Consider the following 22,762-nt stretch of genomic DNA (forward strand, 5'->3'; position numbering starts at 1 on the left):
GAACTTTCTTTTACAGCTCTTGTCCTAAACTCCATGGAGTCTCATTTACTTGGAATAGTTTCAATATTATGTTTTCTCTACTCAAGAAGGACATTAAAAAATTGGGATTATCAACACAGGGAATTTGCCTGTGATTTTTACCTATGCCCCAGCGATCAGGAATTTTATGGTTATTTACCCTCCACGTCCTGTTCTCTTGTGACATTAGCATGCAGGGCCTTGCTAGGTATTCCTGATACCAATTACCTTGTAAATGAGAAGAGGCCTCTACTGTATGGGGTAACAAGGAACATATCTGCAGATAGGGAAGGCATAAATCAAGGCTGAAATGTGAACTTAGCACCGATCAAGACCGGTTTAACTGATCAGAAACAGACTGTGAGGGCTCTAGCAGAACAAGGGTCTTCCTGAAAAGTACAGCGAGGGACTGAAAGTCAAGTAAATAATCACGATAAACAGTGAAATCTACCAGATAATATAGCAGCCTCCACCTGCTTGCTGGTTGTAATCATTGGGAACTCACTGGATATGCCTGGAACATGGATGACAAAGAAATGCAGGGTTGTTTTGTTTTGCCAAGGGGCCTCAGTCAACCCTTTTTGTGGTTAACTCGGGGAAAGGGGACTCCTGGTGGAACGAACATCCCTGTGGCATTCTTGATTGGCAAACATAGATGAACCTGTGGGTGATGAACCTGTGTTTCTGCTAAGTCAGGGCTTGTTCCTTGAGCGTAAGAGTGGACAAAACATTTCATCAGCATTGCTAAGTCCTTTTGAAGCAATTCACTGCCTCTAGCTAAATGACACATAGAAAAAGTTAGAAAGACAAAGCTCCTGTGTCGGCGTCACAGAAAAAAAACCCCAACAACTGTGGATGCATCAAATAAATCCTCCTCAGACACAAATGACAACATTTTATGCCAATAAGGAAAGACGTGGGCTCCTGGCACCAGGAGCTGGGGTTTGCTGGGAGGAGGTAGGAGAAACAACGAAGACAGTCTGTGAACAGGAACTGTCCTGCCACTAATTTCACACTGGGTTTAGGAACAATGGACATGATGCTCAATTATTAAGGGGCTATACCTTGTGAGCTACCATGGTCCCTCTTCCAGCCAGCTGGTCCAGTCAGAAGGAATCAGCATTTTTGCAGGGAATTCTGGGACAAAAGCCCTTTTCTGCTGGATTTGGACCCTGAAGGACAAGTAAGTGGCCGCCACCCAGAGACCATTTAGAGTTGAGGCTGTTTGGGAAGGGAGTCAACACAGGAGAAACTGAGCCAAAAGGAGAGAAGAAAAAGAAGACCAAACGTCTTGACCTCATTTGAACAGTGCCTACGTCAACCCTGCTCTGAGATTCTTTACTTATGTGAGATGGTAAATTCTAGATTTTGCTGAAACCACTTTGAGTTGGGTTTTCTGTCACTTTTAACCAAAAGACTCTTAATTAAAATCAGAAATGACTCTGCAGATGTATACTATCCACTCTTAAAGGAGAGGGCTTACAAGTACGGATTCTTCCTTCATGAAGTATTTGGCATCATTCAATAGTCTCTCCCGTTTAACCTAAAGACACAGAAGCGTATATGGAAAGATCCGATGAAATCCAATGGCAGGCAGCCCTTAGAGTGCCTCCATGCCCTAACATGATGAAACTCCTACTCCCAAAGATGTCACCCCAGGCTTCCCAGGTGTGACCCTCTGAGACTCCTTTTTATTACATGTTTATAAAGAAAATAACAGAAACCCAAGTTAAACGGTTGACTAAGTAATGACCAGGGACTACAAGATTTAATTATTAGAATTCCCCCAATCTTCAAATTTATTTCTCATCCAGCCATTTTACAAAACACCAGTTCCCTCTTCCCCAAGGATTTTATTTTGGGGCTCCCATATTCTATGCTGTGGAATCTGACCAAGTAGAACAGAATAATGCTTGAAGAGCTTAACATACAAAGGCTCTTGATTTTCATATTAGAACAAATAATGCTTCTAGGTTTCCTGACATTATCGGTTTCTTATTGAGACTCAGAACAGCTCAGTATAACAAGGGCTTTTGAAAGGTGTTCCCAGAGACTAACTCTGAAATAACAAGAAATATGAATCCAACTTTGATCAAAGTGTACTCTTTAACAGTGTTCTTGATACTATAAGCTTTGGTTCACTTTGTAGAAACAACTCTAATTATAAGGGCATCTGCTGAGATTTGACATTTGATCTGCCCTGAGCTTTCATTCATTCATCACTGTGCAGCTCTGAGTACAAACAAAAAGGGCCATGACATTGAACCAGGAGTTTAATGTGAAACCAAGATCCGCCTAAGCTAAGGACCAGGGAGGGAACCCCAACCAGCTTCCCACTGGCAGGGGCTGAAGAGAAAACACCGGTGGCCAAGTCCTGCCAAGGAGCCCATCAGGCTGAGAGGCGGCCCCCTACTGCTGTCCATGCACCTCCCCCTTCATGGCCTCTTTGGTCTATGAACGGATTCTGATCATGGGTACCCCAACTCAGCCACTCTTTGCTTTCCAGGGTGAAAAGCCTCTGTCTGGTGCTGGGAACACACCGGATCCCCCTAAAATTTTACCTGCAGATATAATGAAGGTGTGAATTCTGAATTCCTTTGGGGATAGCTTATTCACTTTCACCTGACAAGTGAGGGGAGCTGGTCTCTGTCCAATTGGATCAGAGCCTTTGTGGGCTTGTCTCCAGGTAGAGTTCCAATTTTCTGGTCCATCAGAGATCCCTGTCTGCCCCTCCAGGAGAGAACACTAACATAAAAGGAAGGCCAGAACCCCTGTCATTTCCCCATTGCCCATCAGCAATCCACTAGCCCCTTGTCAAGGCTTCTTGTCGTTCCCAGGCCTGGTTCCTCTCCCTAGCTCAGAGCTCCAGAGCCTTACAATACTAGTCTTCCTATGAGGTTGCTCTTGCCGTGGAACTCCCCTGCTCAAGGACCTCCAGTGTGCCCTCCTGCCTCCAACACTGAATTTAAATTCTCTGCCCAGGTTGAGAAAGACCGTATGGTTTGCTCTTACCCTAGCCATGAAACATTTTCTTCTTTCCATCCATCTATGCTTGCTTTTATTCAACAAACATACACTGGGCGCTCGTATGATTTTGCTCAGGCTGCCATTACAAAGCACCACACACTGGGGGGCGTAAACAACAGAAATGTATGTTCTCACAATTCTGGAGGCTAGAAGTCTGAGATCAAAGCGTTGGCAAGTTCAGCTTCTTCTGAGGCCTCTTGGCTTATAGATGGCTGCCTTCTCACTCCATCCTCACGTGGTCTTTCTTATCGTGGGTTGTATCCCAATCTCCTCCTCTTGTAAGGACACCAGTCACATTGGACTGGTGTCCACCTGAATGACCTCAGTTTAACTTAATCACCTCTTTAAAGACCCCATCTCCAAATACAGCCGAATTCTGATGTGGGTTAGCACTTCAACAGAGGAATTTGGAATCGGACGCCGTTTAGCCCATAACAGCACCAATAAGATAGCACATGATGGGGTAGGGAAGGAGAGGACAGGCCAGAGATGGGGACAAAGATGGAAGCACATGGTCACTGCTGTCATGCAGATAAAATCTTCCTGCTCCTGCAGGAGGACAGCCCGACTTTCTCCTGGCTCACAGCTGCCCCGGCCTCTGCCTTTATTCGGCGGCCTCTGAGGCTCCCTCTCTTCCCTCCATATACCAGGCTTTCAAGGTTCAACTGCATCTTTCCTTTCCATGGAGCCCTGACTACCTTGCTTTCCCCGAGGCGCTACTGCTCTGAACATCTCCTCCCCACGCCCACCCCTTTCCTGCCTTGCAGGCATGGAAATGCCCAGAAGGAGCCTGCACAGGGCTGTGGGCTGCAGGCACTGCAGGCTTAGTTCTTATGGGGATACAATTCTTCTTTCCCAGCTGCTTTCTAACTTGTAAATGCCACCAAAGGGCAGGAGGGGCACCTGGCTTCCCCACAGCCTGGCTCTGCATCTTTCAGGTGATTGCTACTCATGTCAGAGCATTCCAAAAAGCATGTTTTTCATGACTCAAGGGAAGCATATTAGTGCCAATAAGTGAAATTCCCAGGCAGCATATCTTGATGAAATATTCTGTTGAGTGTTATATTTTTACCCACTTTATGCCCCAAACTGCATGCATGAGAAGTGACATTTTACAACGTGGGACAGGAATGCCAGCCTCACTGATTAACACTGGATGAGATCTAAGAAGACTGAAACTAACCAGGGTCCTTTAAAACATGATGTATCTTTGGGTGTGAACAAATGGTCCTGGTTTACACTATTCTTCTCCTGTCATTAGCAGAAGCAGCCACCCACCAACACTGAAGCCCCAACCCTTCCTGGCTTGCTAAACCTCAACTCCTTTCTGAACATGCTGGGGATGCCAGCAGACAGAACCCTCAGAGTTAGTGTCTTTGCTCCCAGAAGTGCTTCATTCATAGAGTGGTTTAGTGACATGGCCGTTAAGCCTATGCACTCTGGGATCCAACAATGTGGCTTCAAATCCGGGCCCTGCCACCTACCTGCTGTGTGACCTTGGACAAGTTACTTAACCTCTCTGTGCCTCATTTTCTTCATCTGTAAAATAAGGCTCAAAATAGGACCTTTCTCATGGATTATGTGAGGATGAAATGAGATCATTCCCATGGTAAACCTGGTACAGAGCCTGGCACACATTCGGCCCTCTGGAAACATGAGTGTTGATATTACATTATCTTTCACAACTGTCTGCCCTTCCAAACTGTGAACTTCCCAAGGACAAGAGCACTATTCCCTAGGGTGACATGGTACTTGGGACATAATAATCATCCAGGTAATGTTTGTGGAAATAAGCACACGAACTAACCCAATTCTAGTTTTAAAACTGTTTTTTCCTCCTTCTTCCAAAATGTAACAAGAAAAGTAACACAGACCGGTTAAAAAGTTTAAATTATGGGCGCCTGGGTGGCTCAGTTGTTAAACGTCTGCCTTTGGCTCAGGTCATGATCCCGGGGTCCTGGGATCGAGCCCCGCATCGGGCTCCCTGCTCAGCAGAGAGCCTGCTTCTCCCTCTCCCACTCCCCCTGCTTGTGTTCCCTCCTCGCTGTCTCTCTCTCTGTCAAAGAAATAAACAAAATCTTCAAAAAAAAAAAAAAAGTTTAAATTAACTACATAAAGCCCTCCTGCTCTTATCTTTTGGCCTCATCCGTAAGGTCTCAGTGCAAACACCCCACAAATGCCCACAGGAATTGGACACGTGTGCATCACCTTCTTTTCAGTGTTGCATAAAAATCAGTATTTTTAAATAAGCAGTTGATGGGAAAGAGCTATACCCATTATGAAAGTTAGTACCATGGTGTTCATCCTGAGGTCAAATGAACAGTGACCGAAATTTATAACTGAAAGTTCCCAGAAAGCACCTCTCTTGTTATCACCACCTCCCTGCAGCCCTCCTGTCCACACCAAAGCCTGTCTCAGGGCGGGCTGCGACTCTCGGACTCTGAGCCTGTTACCATCCCCACCCCCCACGTTATGATAGCAGTTATATTTTTATTATCTGGTGACTTAAAAAAGAACAATGCAAGTCTAGCTAGAAGTACAAAAGAATCTGTATTATTTACATTGAGAGCACCTATGTCACAGAAAACACGATGCCAGAGCCGTTCGTTATTTAGCTATTTGCAATGGCTGACACGCAGGTGGACTTCAGAGTCCCTGAGAACATCACGGGGTCCCAGACCTTCCGGGAGGGACCACTCCTGCACAGTGGTTCCCCACCGTCCACCAGCAAGGGTGCAGGCCATCTGCCCGCGGAACACACAGCAGAAAGAAACGAGGCTGCCAAAGGCTTCTATTCCTACAACTCTATAAGGAGAACATATATTTTACAGTAGGAAATCTGGTACTTAGAGCAAATCACTCCTGTATCAAAACCATTCTGCTATTACGCCTCCAGCTCACCCTGCCACTTTAGGGCCATTAGCAGGCGGAACAGGACAGAAACCCTTAGCTCGTGCAACTGTCAAATTACTAGTAACCTGAACGCCCTGCAATGGTTCAGGTGTACAGATCAAGCAGGTCAAAGTTGCTGGTCCACGGAGCCCCCTTTTGGATACGTTGGGGTTCTGAGCCATCCTCTCGAGGAAAACAGTGGGCCAGGAGCTACACGGATCCTCGGGGATCAGGTTCTGGAACACTCAAGCTGACGACTCAGAAGCTGACTCAGGGAGAAAGGAAGAAAAAAAAAAAAAGGCAGCAGCGGCAGCAGCAACTCTTTAAAAATGATTTATCCCCATTTATCGAGACGTGTCTTGCCACCCAAAAGGAGACCCCAGTGAGACAGGTTCGACCACGCGCCAGGGACAAGGGCAGCGGCGCGCGTGTCCGCACAGGCGGAGGCCCAGCGCGGGCTCCAGGTGTTTCTTCTGGTTTCACACTCGGTGCCCCGGCGCCTCTGCCTTGCCATCCCACTGCCTCTGTGGGCGGCTGGAGGGCGCCATGTGTCAGTGGGGGCGTCCGGGGGCGGCAGCGCTGACGTTAGGAAACAAGGCCCCACCCACACAGCCTGGGTTTCAGTTTCGCCGGGCGGCAAACACCATTATGCAAATTATTTTCCTCGCCCCCGCCCCCCCGCCCCCCCCGCCCCCGCCCGCTCCGGGGCAGAGTCTTACATATTCATTCCTCCCTCTGAAGTTCATGTGCACCCGAGGCCTGCTAAGGATTTGCATCATATTTACTTTAAAATGTCCAGGTGCAATTCTGAAACAAGATTCTCCTTTCAGAAGGGCGACTGCGCGTATAAAGTAATGAATTAGTAGCGGTGTAAGGAGTAAAGCCCCGAGGCTAACGCCGAACTTCTCACGGAAACCCAGCGCTCAACGGCACTCAGATAGAGGGAAGGCGGGAGTCGGCTGGGGTGCGTTCTGACTCCTTCCACGTGGTCCAAGGGGACGCGGGCCCCACCACGAGTGGCCACAGCCCGGCCCTTCCGGAGGCCCTGACGCTTCCAGAATCTCGTGGGGTTTGGGAAAACAAACGTCTGGTTCACGTTCAAGTCACATTTTCGAATTTGGGAAGCGCAGTCACTTTGTCAGCCCGTTCTGTATGATTCATTTACAGTTTTAGCTCAAGGGACTTGAGCTAACGTCCACTCACAAAAAATTCCCAACCGGATACAGGGTTAGTACAGTCTGGAGGGCGAAGGGGCGCCACAAAGACAGGCTTGCCTTCGCCCTTATGTTAAATAAATTATACAGGGACATCCTCGTGTGATTTTTAGACCAGAATAATTCTTTGAAGCTGAAATCATTCTCATTTCATTTATGAGAGTCACATAAATCTTAGGGAATCATTTTGGATGTTTTTCTAGAAAACGGCGAGGGTTTCCATCAGTAGATACGCCATTTGCAGGACAGTCATTTCTACTTCCCTCAAAGACAGTCTTCCTTGCTTCCCACTTGTAGTTGGTTTCACTTTCAAGGTGCGTTTGCTGCGTTCGGGTAGAGCTCACAGCTGCAGTGAAGTGACTGATGACTCTGTAAATTATCCTGAGTGCAAAGGAAATCATTTATAAAAAGCTCTTAAAATAATTATAAACTAAACTGCAGGTGGGAAACTTTTATAAGACAAAAACTACTGAAGCACAGAAACCTTTCGGAAAGCCCCGAATAGTAAGAAATCCTCAAGTGACTGTCACTCAACTTAAAGCAGTGCCGCCTTGAGTGTGGCGTTCTCATGCCTTCACCGTAAGATCAATCAAATGTAAGGCAAGACAAAGCCCACACTTCCTTGCAAGGGATTCTGAACAAACTCAGAGGCTTGTTTGTGCCTCCATGAAAGGTCATGGGCATGAAGCCAGCTTGAGGAAACCTATGGCTGTAGCTTGGGGCTGTCTGCTAATTCCCTGCCTGGCACTGGCCTGAGCACTGTCCCTCCACAAGGTGTGGAACAGGAGATGGGTTCTGTCTCCATTTCTAGGTGATAAAACCCAGGCTTTAGAGAGGTTAAGTAACCCGCCTGGGGTTCTGAAAAAGCCAGAACTGAAGGCATTTGTTTTTGACCCCTATGCACAATCACATCTATGGGGGAACAAAACTACCAGATGTATAAATTCTGCCCAACCCCCGAAAGCCATTTACTCAAGAATGGTTTTCCTTTCCCAGGCAGGCTCACGGTTGCCCAGCCCTTCCTGGTCTGCGTGGACACATCTGGCTAGTTCTGGCGTGTGGCATAAGGGACCTCTGTGCTTCCACACACCAAAACCATGTTCTCCAACAGCCCCATCAATAAAAATAGCAGATGTCGGAGGCCAGGGCCGGGGGTGGGAGGGGTTGTTGATCTTGGCACGGGAGTCTCTCCAGTGTCCTGGCCTGCAGCGAACCCCTTTCCCTTTCTTACCCCTGGATGGAATCTGAGAATCTGGGTCTCCTTCCCACTCTGCAAAAGACTTTTGTCCTCTCCCATCTCTTCCTTCTTTCCTTTGAAGCTTTGAGAGTGCCACTCTGCCGCTGCAGGCTGATGCAGGGAAGGGAGAAGGGTCTCTGAATCCCTGGCGGGAACATCAATGGATCTTCACATTGACTTGCATGAAATGGTACATACTGGTGTTCACAGCTATGAGACTGTCAGTTCTGCTAGTCTCAGAGTTGCTCCCAGGGGAGGGTGAATAAACTTTCACTGGATGCCCTGGGGACCTTCCTGGGACCTGCCTTCTGTGAGAGTGAGGTCCAAATGGCTCTCCCCTGGGCTTGGCCAACAACCTGCTCTCAAGGCAGAAAAGACCTTCACAGGGACTCACATCAACCCATCTGCTCAGGGTAATCTGGGGAAGAGGTTTGAAAGGGCCAAACAGCTCAGGTATAGTTAGCAAATAACTCTGATTCTTTTGGATATTACTGCTATTGATTCAACAGGGAAAGATTGAACCCCATCAAATAGATAGAATTTCATTCTTTGTGATGGGAAAGATCTAACACCAATGATTTTCAGAAAAAAAATCAATCAGTGAAGACATAAAAAAAATTGAATTAAGTTGTATAAAATCCCCCTGCCCATCCCTTCCAAGGAAGGTGGATTCTGAAGATGTCAGGGGTAACCGTCAGTAGGTTTTGGGGTGAGGAAGAGATAAAAGTTGGAGCAAAGCAAAGAAACCTCACCAGCCAGCTGCCTAAGAGAAGGAAGAGGGGTCCAGAGGGCAAGACCCCAAGTCGGGGTGGAGGAGAAGGGAGACATGGAGGTGAAGCAGAGTGGACCAGAAGAGTATGCTGGGATAGGTAGTAAGAGACAAGGCTGCCTCTCAGAGCAGAGGTTCAGGAAGAGAAAAGTGGCCAAGGGGAGTTTTCGAGAGGCACTGCCAGGTAGGTGTGATGTCATCTCCTTCTCCAAAACAGTAAGGAGAATGCAATGAATGCTCTGTTCTCAGTGCCCTCTGGGGGGTTTTGAATCCAGCTCAGGGTCAAGCCCTGGACTGGGAACTTGGCCATACTTCTCTGGCCATTTTCCAATTGCAGCCAGTATGAGTAGATTAAGCAATTTTACCACCTGCCCCAAATTCCTATTTTTAATAGGAAGCTAACTAGAGCACTGAAAAAATTTCCCTCAAATAACTTTTTAGGAATTTAAATATATTTCTGTACATGTATCCATTTCTATATATTTATGCAAATACATCCATATAATAAATACTACTTACATATACTACAGATGTAAGGATGGTATTGGCTCCGTGATTTCTGACAGTCACGATTAAGGAGTGTATCAGTCAGAACAGGCTAGGCTGTGCTGCGGTAACAGACACTACCTCCCATATCTTAGTAGCTTATCCCAACAAATATGTGTTTCTTTCTCACGCTGCGTGTCCAACACTCATTTCTTTTGCCAAAGCAAGTCCCATGGCCATGTGTAACTTCACAAAGGCTGGGCAACCACAATTCTGCCCTGTCTGTGCAAGAGAAAAGAGACAGGAATGCCCGTGAACGATACCAGTGACTGCCAGGGGGAGTGATGGGTGAGGAGAGGAGAACAGCTTGGAAGGCCCAGGAGGGTGCACCTGATGAGACCAGGAGCCACCCTTCCCAGGCCTGGCACACTGCTGAATAATTAGCTGCCTCTTCTCACGTAATCCTTAGTCACCACCACACGAGGTGCACGCTGTCAAAAGCCCCTCCACTAATGAGGAAACTGAGACCCAGGAAAGTCAAAAAGTTTGCCCAAGATCAGACTGCAAGCAAGTAGCAGATTTTAGATTAAGACCAAGGGCTCTCTGACCCCGGACCTGGGCTGGTAACTACCCTGTCGGCTGCGTTCCGGTGGATGGAGAAGGTCAGGTGTTCCTCCGACTCCAGGAAATGAAGGCTCCAAAAAAGCATGGTTGTGTAGACGGAGTCCCTAGGGAAAGGATGGCTCAAGAAGGCTGGGAGGCTCTCAGATGCTTAATTCTCCCCCACAATAGGACATGGCCCTTATGAGGAAGAAGAGCTGGATGCTTATGGAGAGTGTCGTAGCCCATGGTGCATGATCTGGGTGCATAGCTCAAATGGAAAGGACGTGAATGAAAGATGGAACGTTGGTGCAAAAGGGAGCCGGTGCCTACCCGCCTGTTGGGAGCCGGTGCCCTGCACATAGTAGGTGCTCAGCTCATGTTTTTAAAGGGAACTCAACAGAGCCCTGGCGGAGCACTCTCAGGAAGGAACAAATCAAAATGGGCTACAGAGAAACAGAAGAGTGGGGTTCATGGTAGAAAGCAGAACCTCCTCCACTTCTATTTTATCTATTTTGTCAGTCAAAATAATGCTAATACTGAGCAGAGGACTGTAGTCGTCAGAGTTATCCAGAAAAACAGAGCCAACAGAATATGTATAGAGAGAGAGGGAAAAAAAGAGAAAGAGAAAGATTTATTTTAAATAAGTGACTCATGTAGTCATGGAGGCTTGACAAGTGCAAAATCTACAAGGTAGGCCAGCAGGCTGAAGACCCAGGAAAGAGTTGCAGTTTGAGTCAGAAGTTTGTCTGCTGGCAGAATTCCCTCTTCTTCAAGGGACCTCAGTTTTTTCCTATTTCAGCCTTCAACTGATTAGATGAGGCCCACCCACCTTATGGGAGCATGCGGCTTTACTCAATGTCTACAGATTTAAATTTTAATCTCATCTAGAAATAACTTCAGAGAAACATCTAAGATAATGTTTGGCTAAATATCTGGGTACTGCGGTCTAGCCAGGTTGACACAAAAAAAGTAAAGCCTCTCAAGGACCACAGACAGCACGTGAGCCAGCTGAGGCCCAGGGTGGGAGGTGGTGACAGTGAATGGGTACCTGGATGAAGCAAGCGGGGTCCTGCCTCCCACCTCAGTGACCTGCAGCCTGCAGCCAGCACATGCGCCCCGGTGAGCTGCTCCAGCATTCATAGACACGGCAGGTTCTGGCGGCCAAAAAGGGCAAGAAGGTAACTCCAGAAACTCTGACCCTTAAGTTTACCCTTGACAAGGTTCTAAAATGCCAAAAATCATGCTTTAGAAGACCTCAGAAAAAGAAGTAGCATGTTCCAGAAGCCAGGCAGGTCACAGGCAGCTGATCTCATTTTCTTATGGCAGGGGCTTGAGAATGGTAAATCAAGGAAATATGGTGAGCAGCTTCGCTAGGCTTCAGCAAGACACCACCGAAGAAATCCTAGAGGCCACAATGGAGAAATACGTTCAGGAACAAGTTTAGTAGCTTCACAATTGGTTGACTGAGCCCAGAATTCTAACTGGTGTCATGTGGTGGGTATCTCCCTCCGGTCACCCTCCAGGCCCCCATTCTCAGCCCTGTCCTGTCCACCACTTCTCAGTGACATGACAACAACGTAGTCAACCTGTTCCTCAGATCTACTGATGACCCATCCCCTGCAGGGAGTACATTTATTGACTTACAAACAGAATACCAGAAGATTTTGATGGGATAGGATAATGGCCTAAATATTCTATAATAATGTTTAATAAAGGCAGTATTAGGTTATGTACATTTGGATGCAAAAAACCCTAACTTCCCCTGCAAGTTTAGAGTATAGGAGACTTGTCTTTTGCAGCAGAAATTAAAGAGGAAAAAAACCTTACAGGATTACATTAACAATAAATGCATTATTGATGAAAGTGTAATGTGGCCACTAGCTAAGGGAAAGGGCTCCAGGGTGCTTCGTATGGTGTGACGTGGTGGCCCTTTCTGCTCTGGGCTGGCCAGACCTCACCTGGAGCATCCTGTTTCTTTCTAAGATCCACAGTTTTAGAAGGATGGAAGCAGCAGAGAATATGTAGGGGAGAGTGGCCAGACAGAGAAGGGATTTGTTTATTAGATGTGAAGCAGTCTAAGGAACTTTGGGCCTGGGAGTGTCTTGGAGGAACATGAGAAGAGCCAGATTGAACTGTTCTGCAGCAAAGGGCAGAATGGAGAGCAGAAGTTGCCAAAGTTCAATAAACAGACTGGTTCAATGAAAACCAGAATTTTCCAGCCATTAGAGAAGGTGGTCTGGTGGTCTGACATCTGGTCACTGGAGGGGGGCATCACAGAGTAGAGTCAAGAGATAGAGCGGGTTTGTATGAGGTGAGCCTAGGAAAGGAATACTAGGTTTGTGAAATGCCACAGCATGTGCAAATAAGAGTAACAATAATCATGTAGCTGACATTTTCCATGCACCTACTCAGTACTGAGCTCTGCGTTAAGAGTTTTACATTTAACATTAACAGCAGCCTTGGAAATAGGTGCTATCACTTACCTACTACACCTTATGGGAGAGGGTGCTGAGACCTAGAGATGCAAACTGAATTTTCCTACTCACCTGACCAGTAAGTGGTGGCCTAGAAAATTCAAACCCTGGTGTGTGGAACTCCAGTGATAAAAGAATCAGTGCTCTTAAGGGAAGGGCCAAGTGGATTGTATTTAAGAGCATAAAACAGAAGAAAAAGTCTCAGAGAAAGAGACCTTGTCTCCACCTGGTCCTCACCTTAGTCAATTCCTATGGGAACAGAACTCATAGGAGAAAATGTCAAAAATTGCAAAGCAAAATAAAGCCCATAAATCCAGGGCAGAATTCAGGCCAAAAGTACCTCCAAAGATAGCCAACCCTTTGGAGGATCATCATGGACAATGTGAACTTGAGAAGTGTAAGCAAAACACCCATGGAAGATGGGCATGGGCAGGAAGGAAGCCGAGACTGGCCACTGGTCTGGCTGACCCTGAGAGCTGTCTCCATCAGAGGGAACAATAGGTCCAGCCACTAGGCAGGCGATGCGGCCCTCTGCCACAGGACTAGAGGGTCCTGCTCAGAAAACTAGGGGCCCCTGTGGTCTCACAAACATGAGAATCATACCTTACCTACTTGCAATTGGCGCTGGGTCAAATTGGTAGAGATGAAAATGTACTATTTGAAACCAGAAAGAGATTTGACACTCTCACTAGTAGAATTCTGAACTGTTATAGCTGTCAGATTTAAAGCACAGAAGCCAGCAATGAAGAATGCAAAGGGAACAAATTTTGTCTTTATAATTGATCATGATGATGTTAACTGGCCAGACATTTCACCTAGCCACTTCTTGCATAATTCATCCAAGGGTAAGAGAAATATATGGAAATGAGTCTTAAATGCATTACCTAGAACAAACTGTTATGGGCTGAACTGTGTCCACTAAAATTTATATGTTGAAGTCCTAACCTGCAGTACCTCAGTATAGTACTGTATTTGGAGATGGTGCCTTTAAGGAGCTAATTAAGGCAAAATGAGGTCATACGAGTGGGCCCTAATCCAATATGCCTGTCCTTCTAAGGAGAGGAGATTAAGACATAGACCAGCACATGCACAGAGGAAAGACTATGTGGGGACACAGGGAGAAGGTGGCCATCTGCAAACCAAGGAGAGAGGCCTCAGAAGAAACCAAACCAGCCTTGATCTTGGACTTCCAGCCTCTGGGAGTGTGAGCAAATAAATTTCTGCTGTTTAAGCCATGGAGTCTTTGGTATTTTGTTATGGAAGCCAGAGCACATTTCAAACCAGTTTGGTTTGAAAACCACTTTGGTTTTTCTGCTTAGTGACCAACAGTTGCAAGGATTTATATCTCTTGGGCCATCAAATACCACTGAGGCAGCCCCAGCCTGCAAGCTTTCAGAGGACCCTCAACCCACATAATCTCAGTCAACATGTGAACTTTGATTTCACAAAACAGTAATGTCCTTCCAGCGGGATCCTAAATAATAAGGAAAACAGTATAGAGCCAGGACTTCAACATGGACAACACAGAAGCACACAGACACAAAGACACACACAGACACACACACCCAGAGTTAGCTTGGAATAGTTGGAGAGAAGCAATTGAATTCAGGATGAACACTATGACAAGTCTCTGATGATAGAAGAAAGTGCCACCAGCATCACAGATAGGTAGTTTAGAGTTATATTAATGCTGTAATAAGTGATTAATAAAGAATATTCCAAATGGATCTGGTCCTTAAGACAAGGGAATTCTCTTGCTACTTGGAACCAGTAGAACCCACCGCTCCCAGAGCTGCCCGTCCTGGAATCTCACATATTTGCACGTTGACGTTGTTAATAAAGGACTACGAAGATAATTCAAACAAGCCCTGGGGTTTGGAAGTCACAGTTTCTGCTGCTCGAGGTTCCATTTTCAAGCTCTTCTTTTGCAAAAGCTTTTCAGGCTCACAGTGCATTTTATGGATGCTTAGTAGAGTGACATATTCTGTGTGAGAGATTTTAGAAACTGTCAGGTGAAATGAGCCAGCTGGGGCAATGAGAGTTCTTTTCCCTGTGGCTGCTGCATGGGCTCTGAGAGTAATCCCCTCAAGGGAATTCCAGCCATGGTTTGGGCAATGTCAACCTTGGCAGAAGTGTGTGCCCTGAGGGCTCTTCCGTGAGCGGCTGTACTCATTTGTGTATTTGTGACATAGCGGCCAGATGGGAACCAACCCACTTCTCCCGCTGAGTCCCGTGCTGATTCGCCCGTCCAAGGGCACACAACAGGCCCCAGGATACACACAGCCTGGGCACGCCCCCCCACCTGGACACGCCCCCCCACCTGGACACGCCCCCGCCTGGACACGCCCACCTCCATGCCTGTGCACACACGGACTCCTGCACCCGAACAGCCTTCTGCGAACACCGCCGCACATCCAAAGCCACCTGCCTCTCAGGGCCTGGTCCAGATGGTGCCTCCTTCGCCAGCACGGTGGGCCTCAGGGTAAGTCATCCTCCAACCCCTCTCCAGCGTTCTCCCTTCCTCCTTTATGCTTTCATTGTTCAGACCTCTCTCCTTCAAGGCCAAAAGTTGTTTCCACCAGGATTCCCTTCTGATTCTTCGTCGCATTCTCATCAGTACCTTCGTGCTTAATGAAATAATCACGGCTTTTCGCCCCATTCACATCTCATTACTTCCTCACATGATGCAGAAATATTTCTCATAGAGTATTCTGGTGTTCTTTATAATGTAAGATGACTATCATGTCTGCTCTTTCAAGCATTAAAAACTTTCCATCAGTCTGTCCTGGTTATGCACCTTAGCGGCGGATGGATTAAAATTTCAGGAACCACATGTCTGCATAGGAGGGCACACTAGTGCATGTTCATACCTAAATGTGAACACACATAAATATATGCATGGGATGAGGCAGTAAGAGGAAGGTACAGACAAAAGAGGCCAACTGAATTTCTTTGGGAGATTGTCTAGAGGGGCTGCATTTGATCCAAACGTAAAGCCTTGGTCTAGGAAATGTTGTTCCTCAAGTGCTCTTCGTCTTATGCATGAACATGAAGTGTCAAAACCTGTGACTTCCAAACCACAGGGCTTGTTTGAATTATCTACTTAGTCTTTTATTAACAAAGTCAACGTGCAAATTTGTGAGATTCCAGGATAAGCAGTTCAATGAGCAGTGGGTTCTGTTGGTTCCAAAGAGAAAGAAGAGCCAGGTCCAGTTGGACTAGGCCTTACTGAATGCACGTAATGCACTAATACTGTACTCCCCAGGGTGGTCCTTACTGACCAGCAACAGTGAGCTGTCCATCACAGCCAAAGGGTGCCTCTCACTTCTCCTGGTCACTGCTCATCCTCCACGTGGACACCCCAAAGGGTGGGCCGCAGTGTGCTCCTGGCATGCAGCTGTTCCCACGTGCTATTTGGTGGCTGCTCAGCCAGTACACCCTTGAGGGAAAGAGGGGGAGCCCCTCTGTAATATTCTTAATGCTCCAGTGGGAGAAACTCTTTCCACTCCGTGCCCACCCCTTACATGGTCACAGCCATCCTCCTGACCCATCTGTACAGGCCCAGGTGTTACCATCTGTTCTGAGTTTTCGAAATGTCAGTGGTGACGTGGGCGGCCTGGAGTTTCAAAACTCAGCCAGTTGTCCGTGCTGCCACCTCTACCTTGATCTCTGTGTCCATCTGCTGCCCCACCACCTGGGTCCGTTCCTTCCTGGCCACGCCAAGCTTCCTTGATGAGGCTGCTTTCCAAGAGGGCGACTGGTCTCCAGGATGTCTTCAGTTCTTCCCACAAAGTCATTTTTCTGAAGCTGTGCATTCATCATCCTGTCCCCTGCTCAAAACCCATAAGCACTGTACACACACACACACACACACACACACAAATGCACACTGCCTGCAAGTGAAAGGCCCAACCCTGTGGTCTGCCTCTAACAAATTGCCCCGGCCTCCTCTTTCCTCCAAGCCTGCCCTCGCCAGCCCTAGATCTGCCACTTGTCACTGTACTTTGCCTCTTACCTTACCACTCTTCCCATCTGGGAACATCTAGGGATCTTCTCTGATTTTTAAAATTTTAATCCAAATGTCACTCTCTTTTATCCCATACTAACATATTCCTTCCAAACTTCTGTAACATTAGTATGTTTTGTCCCAAATTTCATTCTTTGGAACTCTGGTCCTATACAATTCTCCAAGAAAAAAAGAGGGGAAGGTTCCATCACCACCTACATTTAGGATATACTGTCTATGTTATGCCATTTGGGATATTTACAAAGCACATTTCAGACATGTACAAAGCATGGCTAAAGGCTCTGAGAAGTCCTGCAATTAAAAAAAAGTTTCTGTTAAATCAGCCTGGAGTTTCTCATTCTACACTTGACTGTGGGGCATAGCATTTATTATGTTCTACACCACTCACTGACACCCCCTCACCTCCATTGCCACATTATCAATAACTGACCCACAGGTGGCCTGAGCATAAAAACACCATAGAGGAAGTTTTACGGAAGCTTCTGCTTCCTATGGGGGCAACTGGCACTGGAGGTTCTGGAGGTTCCATTTCATAAACCATCATGTTGGGTGAGCTACCAAATTCCAAGAACCCCACAGCAAGTCCTGACTTCAGTGGGCTCTCCTTGTTGGGAACCTGATCTGTCAAATCCTGAAGAACTCACCAGAGAGCTGTGTGTTTAGAATTTCGGTAGGAATGGGAGTTGGCTTCACATCCTGTGGTGCCTTCTTTATAACTGGGCTGCAAGTTTTCCCTAGGGGGAGTACCTGGGTCTAATGTGTAGGTAGTGAGAGAAATGGGTCCGCCTCTGCTTGGTGCCTTCTCAGTCCCTGAATGCTGCTGCCAGGCGGGTGCTTCTGCCTAGGGAGGTCCTGCAGAGGCGGGACACAGTGGGTGGTGAGAGCAGAATCCCAAAGAGAAAAGAAGATTCCTTCAATCTGCAGGAATCCCCAGGGACTGGGGGATAAACACTGGGAAGGCTGTCCAACAGCTCCCCACCATGCAGCATGTCTCAGATTGGGACAGAGAGGCCTCCTACAACCCCTGTTTCAGGGCACCGGACTCTTAGTTCTGGGAACCTTTAGGATAAGTGCACCCTTGAGCCCTTAGTTCAGTAGAGCACCTAGGCCTCCTGCTGGCAGCCCTCTCTGTCTAGAGAGTCCTTTCTAGTGCAGAGAACACAGCCCGAGTACAGCAGGTCCTGTGGTTAGAGGTTCTTTAATGGTGACAGAATTTCCCTGGAAATTCTAGCCCTACCCCTTCATTTCTGTAAGTTGCTTTTAAGCCACATTTCATAAATCAGGACCTGCTGTTACATAAAGCAGTAGTGAAGAGTCCAAGTCACGAAAGGCAACTATATTTCAGTTCTGCTGCCTCTGCCACCTGGCAGGGCTCCCTCAAACACTGTGCTTAAGGATTGCAAGCATTGTCTGGGCTCCCAGAACAGGGCTGGGACCCATGACCTATATTTGGGCCCAAGTACAGAACATGTCGGGCCCAGTGCAAAATGAACACGTGTGACCCCTGTTCCAAAACTACTCAGAATTTCAGGATGGCGACAGCAGAGTCAGAGAGTCTGGGTGTGGGCATTCTGAGCACAGAGCCCTGAACAATTGCACAGATCATAAGCCCATGAGGTTGGTTCCGCTGGTATCTGCTAGGGACCCAGAAGGGAGGGTGCTGGGGACTTAATGGTCTCCCCACTAACGACTTCATGGTGGTGAGACAGAACTCACAGCATCCTGGAAAGGCTTCTTTGAAAGGGGGGCTTCAGGCTGGCCCTCTGGATGCTCTTTCTAGATTTCCACCCTCTGAAGCTGTTAGCAGACTTGAGCCCCACTAAATCTTCTGGTTTGACTCAAACTCCACGCTTTGGTGGGGCTGGGTTCCTTCTTGTAGGCTGTGTCCATGACTGCTCTTCAGGTTATTTTCACGGATCAGGTTTCTCTGGCTCCAGAAAAATCAGGCTTCTTTTCTACCCGGATGGCATGTCTACTTTTCACACTTGAGATCCAATTTTTCAACACGCAAATATCCGAACCTGATTCTCCCCATGCCCACAAGTCTTCCCGGGGGCTGGCCCAGGCTGGCCTGTATCCAGCATGAGCACCTGCCTTTCCATGAGCTGACCCCAAGCTGGATCTGTTTATTCCAAGCTTTTTCTTGGCTCTCCACTCGCATCCTCCTCTGCTGTCCCTCCACCGTGTTTGCTGTCCACTTGTCCCAGCTTATCCACCCAACCCCTTCTCTGAAAGCTCTGCACTTCCCTCCATCCCTGAGCCCCAAGTTCAGATAGAGATGTGATGCCAAAACACTGAGTTCCACATTCCAACCAAAATTGCCTACTTCACCCCTTCCAACTCCCCCAACGTAAAACCCACACACTTAAAATATTTTCAGCAGGAAAAAGTAGGCTGCTTAATAAACGGGACTAGGAAAAACCGCCATCCATTTAGAGAAAGATTGGATACCTCTTCTTCAAATTGTAAACAAAAATAAATCCCCATGAACTTGGTATTTTAAACCAGAAAGATAAAATTATAAAATACCACATATTTTTTGTGATCTAGACTTTCTGAGCAAGCCAAAACCTGGGTGTCCAGAAAATCGTAACAGATTGGATTACATAAAAAATTAAATATTTCTGGGGCTCCTGGGTGGCTCAGTTGGTTAAGTGGCTGCCTTTGGCTTAGGTCATGATCTCAGGGTCCTGGGATGGAGCCCCACATGGGGCTCCCTCCTCCCGCTTTTGCTCTCTCTTGCTATCTCTCTCAAATAAAATCTTTAAAAAAAATTAAATATTTCTGTAAAATGAAAGACACGGTAAACAAAGTAGAAGGTCAAGCAACGGACTGGGAGAAATGATTTGCAGCATATATAGCAAAGGTTTAAAACTCAGAATATGAGGAGAGCTCTTAATAGAACAACAACCAAAAAGGAAAAAAAGGAAAAGAAGGAAGGAAGAAAGGAAGGGAGGGAGGGAGGAAGAGGATGCAAAGAATATGAACAGGCTGAAAGAAATGCATAAACTATTTTTTCTAAATAAAAAACTGAAAATTAAATGAAATTTCAGAAAAAGCGGCGCCTGGGTGGCTCAGTTGGTTGGGTGTCCGACTGTTGATTCAGCTCAGGTCATGATCCCAGGGTTGTGGGATCCAGCCCTGTGTTGGGCTCCATGCTGGGCATGAAGTCTGGTTAAGACTCTCTCTCTCCTTCTCCCTCGGCCTGCCCCCTCTCTTCCTCCCTTTCAAAAAAAAAAAAAAGCTCGAGACAGTGAGAACATCATTGCTGCCATGAAGTCTGGGATGCCATAGACACCATGGATGAGCCTCCCTCCAGCTGTGAGGACAGGCCTGGCCTAACCACGAGAGAGCCCCCTGGGGGGGGGTCTCCTGGGAGCTTTGATGTGGGAGCACCTCAATGCCCACTATGTTCTACTCAGCCACATAGAGGCCCTTCTCCCCTGAAGTTAAAAAAAAAAAAAAGAAAAAAGGAATATGAGCAGGCAACTTATAAGGAGTAATTATTAGCAGAGAATAGCCCTTCTCCTTTAAACCAGCTCCTCTGCAGGACAATCTGCTAATTTACATATTTGTTTTTAAAATCAGTATTTCTGGAGGCTGAGTTTAATCCTTTCCATTTTCTTTCAGTGCATAGTTTATTGGATTTACATCCTAAAACTCTTCAGGGAGGGCAACTTTCTTTTTAAAGATTTTATTTTTAAGTAATCTCTACACCTAATGTGGGGCTTGAACTTATAACCCCCAGATCAAGAGTCGCATGCTCTACTGACTGAGTCAGCCAGGCGCCCCAGGGAGGGCAAATTTTAAATCCACCCTTCTGAAGGGACCCCAGTTGTGCGTAGCTGCAAAGTAAGGTGACCACAAAAATGGGGCAAAGGGTGCTGCGTGAACTGTATTATTCTGTATTTTAAAGAAGACTGAATTATGTGATAGACTGCCCAGGCAATTATTAAATATATACAGAGGAGAAACACTGGAAGAAAACAAGCCCAAATGGGAACAGCAGATGGCTCCACGGGAAGAAATGTGGGTGATTATCTTCCTCCCTGTCTTTGGTTCTGAAGTCCCCGGCCCTGCTGTCCTGAGGGCTGACCAGGCCTGCCACCAGGGTCCCCCCAGCCGAGCCCTCTGCCTGGGGCAGTCCCACAGCACCTCTTCCCATAGGCCGCCTTCCACCTGGTGCATTTATAGTTTCTTCAGACATTACCTTCAGGTAACAGGTATAACCTTCAGTTACATCCCACAGACAAGAGTCTGGCATGCCATTTTGCTTGCTTCCAATAATGCCCTCAATTTGACAATATAAGAGTTCTTTAAAAAGCTTAAGGCTGATGCTTGTAGCAAACAGGCAGCGACCCGGGGCGGGGGGCGGGGGGCGCCAGCGAGGGGTGTGTCCCCTGCGCAGTCATGAGGGCATCCCAGGCAGCACCTCCCGCTGCGTGGAACCTCTCGCTGGGCTCAGTCCCCGGTCCCCGGTCCCCAGTCCCAGCTGCACCATGTGAGTGCACTCAGACGCTGCTCTGAGTCTGGGCTCCTCTGCCTCCTGCTTTGAAGTCAAGGTTTCGCTCTCTTGACGAATACTCATTGCTGAAGGCTACCCTTGGTACTAAAATAACTTTCCATGAAATACTCTTGACTGTAAATGCCCTTATATTATAAGAAATGCTCGTGTTTGTGTGTGGTTCTGTCTTGTGTAACTGACTCCACCGGGTTTTCGAGGTGAAAATTGCTCGTTTTTGTCATTTCCAAAACCTGACATTCTTTCACTATAATGTGGCAATTTCTCAGTTCTTTAAACTATTTTTTTCTTTAAGTTCTCATGAATTGGCGGTTCCTGTTTTTCTAAACTGCTTGTCAAAGCCATGTTTGTGTTAGGCTCACAGTCACCCTTGTTTAAGAACTAGGAAACAAGGCCAAAAGTCCCCACAGAAAAGTGTGACTTCCCGGACCTCGGGAGCCTCCCTGCTTGCTTTGTAAGTTGTAATCTGGAGGGACACGTGTGACCGTTGGTGGAAGGGAAAGGAGCCGGCAAAGGACAATGTGGGTGAAAGTTCCGATCGCCAGGGGAGGTCCTGGCGTGAGGTTAGATGGTGCTCCGCTCACGCTCACATGGAGACCGTGGCTCAGTCGCCAGCCCTACCTGGGGACACATCGTGCGGCCCACCAGAGCATGGATCCCGTCACATATAAAGATGAAGTGGCACTTTCTCCCCACCCCACCCCCCACTGCCCACCCTCACCCCTTTTTAAAAACCTAATGTAAACACCAAATTCCGCTTTTTGACCTCCGTGTTTCTGCAGTTCGGGAAAAGCTAAAACAAAGCGAGAACATTCTATTTGCTTAACTAAAGCAGGACTGCCTGGGCACAGGCCCAGTGGTCACCACCGCCGGCAGGGGTCTCTGGACTGGCTAATCCAAGCTGAGCTGGATTCAGGATGGAAACCTGCTCAGAGTGGCCTCCTTCAGCATCTAGAAGGATGTGCACTGTTTTAGTTTCCTAGAGTTGCCGTAACAAAGGACCATAAGCTGGGGGCTCAAACCACAGAAATGTATTATCTCATAGTTCTGCCGGCGAGGAGTCTGAGATCGAGGTGTGGCGGGGCCACGCTCCCGCTGAAGGCAGCCAGGGAGAGAATCTGACCCCGGCGTCCCTCCCAGCCTCCCTCATTTGTGGCAGCCTCACTGCCATCTCCACCTGGCCTTCTCTCCGTGTACATGTCCGTGTCCAAATGTCCCCGTCTCGTCAGGACGCCGCTCGCATTGGAAAAGGGGCCACCCTACTCCACTATGACCTCATCTTTAATCACATCTACCACGACACCATTTCCAAATAAGGTCTCATTCTGAGTTACTCGAGGGGCAGGGCTTCAACATATGAACTCTGGGGAGACACGATTCAGCCTGTAACACACACAGAGGCCTTGAAGGATGACTCACGAAGTCTGGACTTCTACTCACTTTCTCTGTCATTTCTTCTGCCAGTGTCTTCCCCCAAACTCTTTCCCCCCCAA

General features: G+C 47.4%; 1 pseudogene; it reads right to left on the reverse strand.

Moving 5' to 3' along the window:
• The window catches only part of LOC135361738 (NADH dehydrogenase [ubiquinone] 1 alpha subcomplex subunit 1-like), a 177,028-nt pseudogene that overhangs the window by 140,526 nt on the left and 13,740 nt on the right, over window positions 1–22,762 (reverse strand).

Source organism: Mirounga angustirostris, unplaced genomic scaffold, assembly GCF_029215605.1.
Source record: "Mirounga angustirostris isolate CCGP_5_RB_7025 unplaced genomic scaffold, mMirAng1.0.hap1 SCAF_10, whole genome shotgun sequence".
In the NCBI taxonomy this organism is placed as follows: Eukaryota; Metazoa; Chordata; class Mammalia; order Carnivora; family Phocidae; genus Mirounga; species Mirounga angustirostris.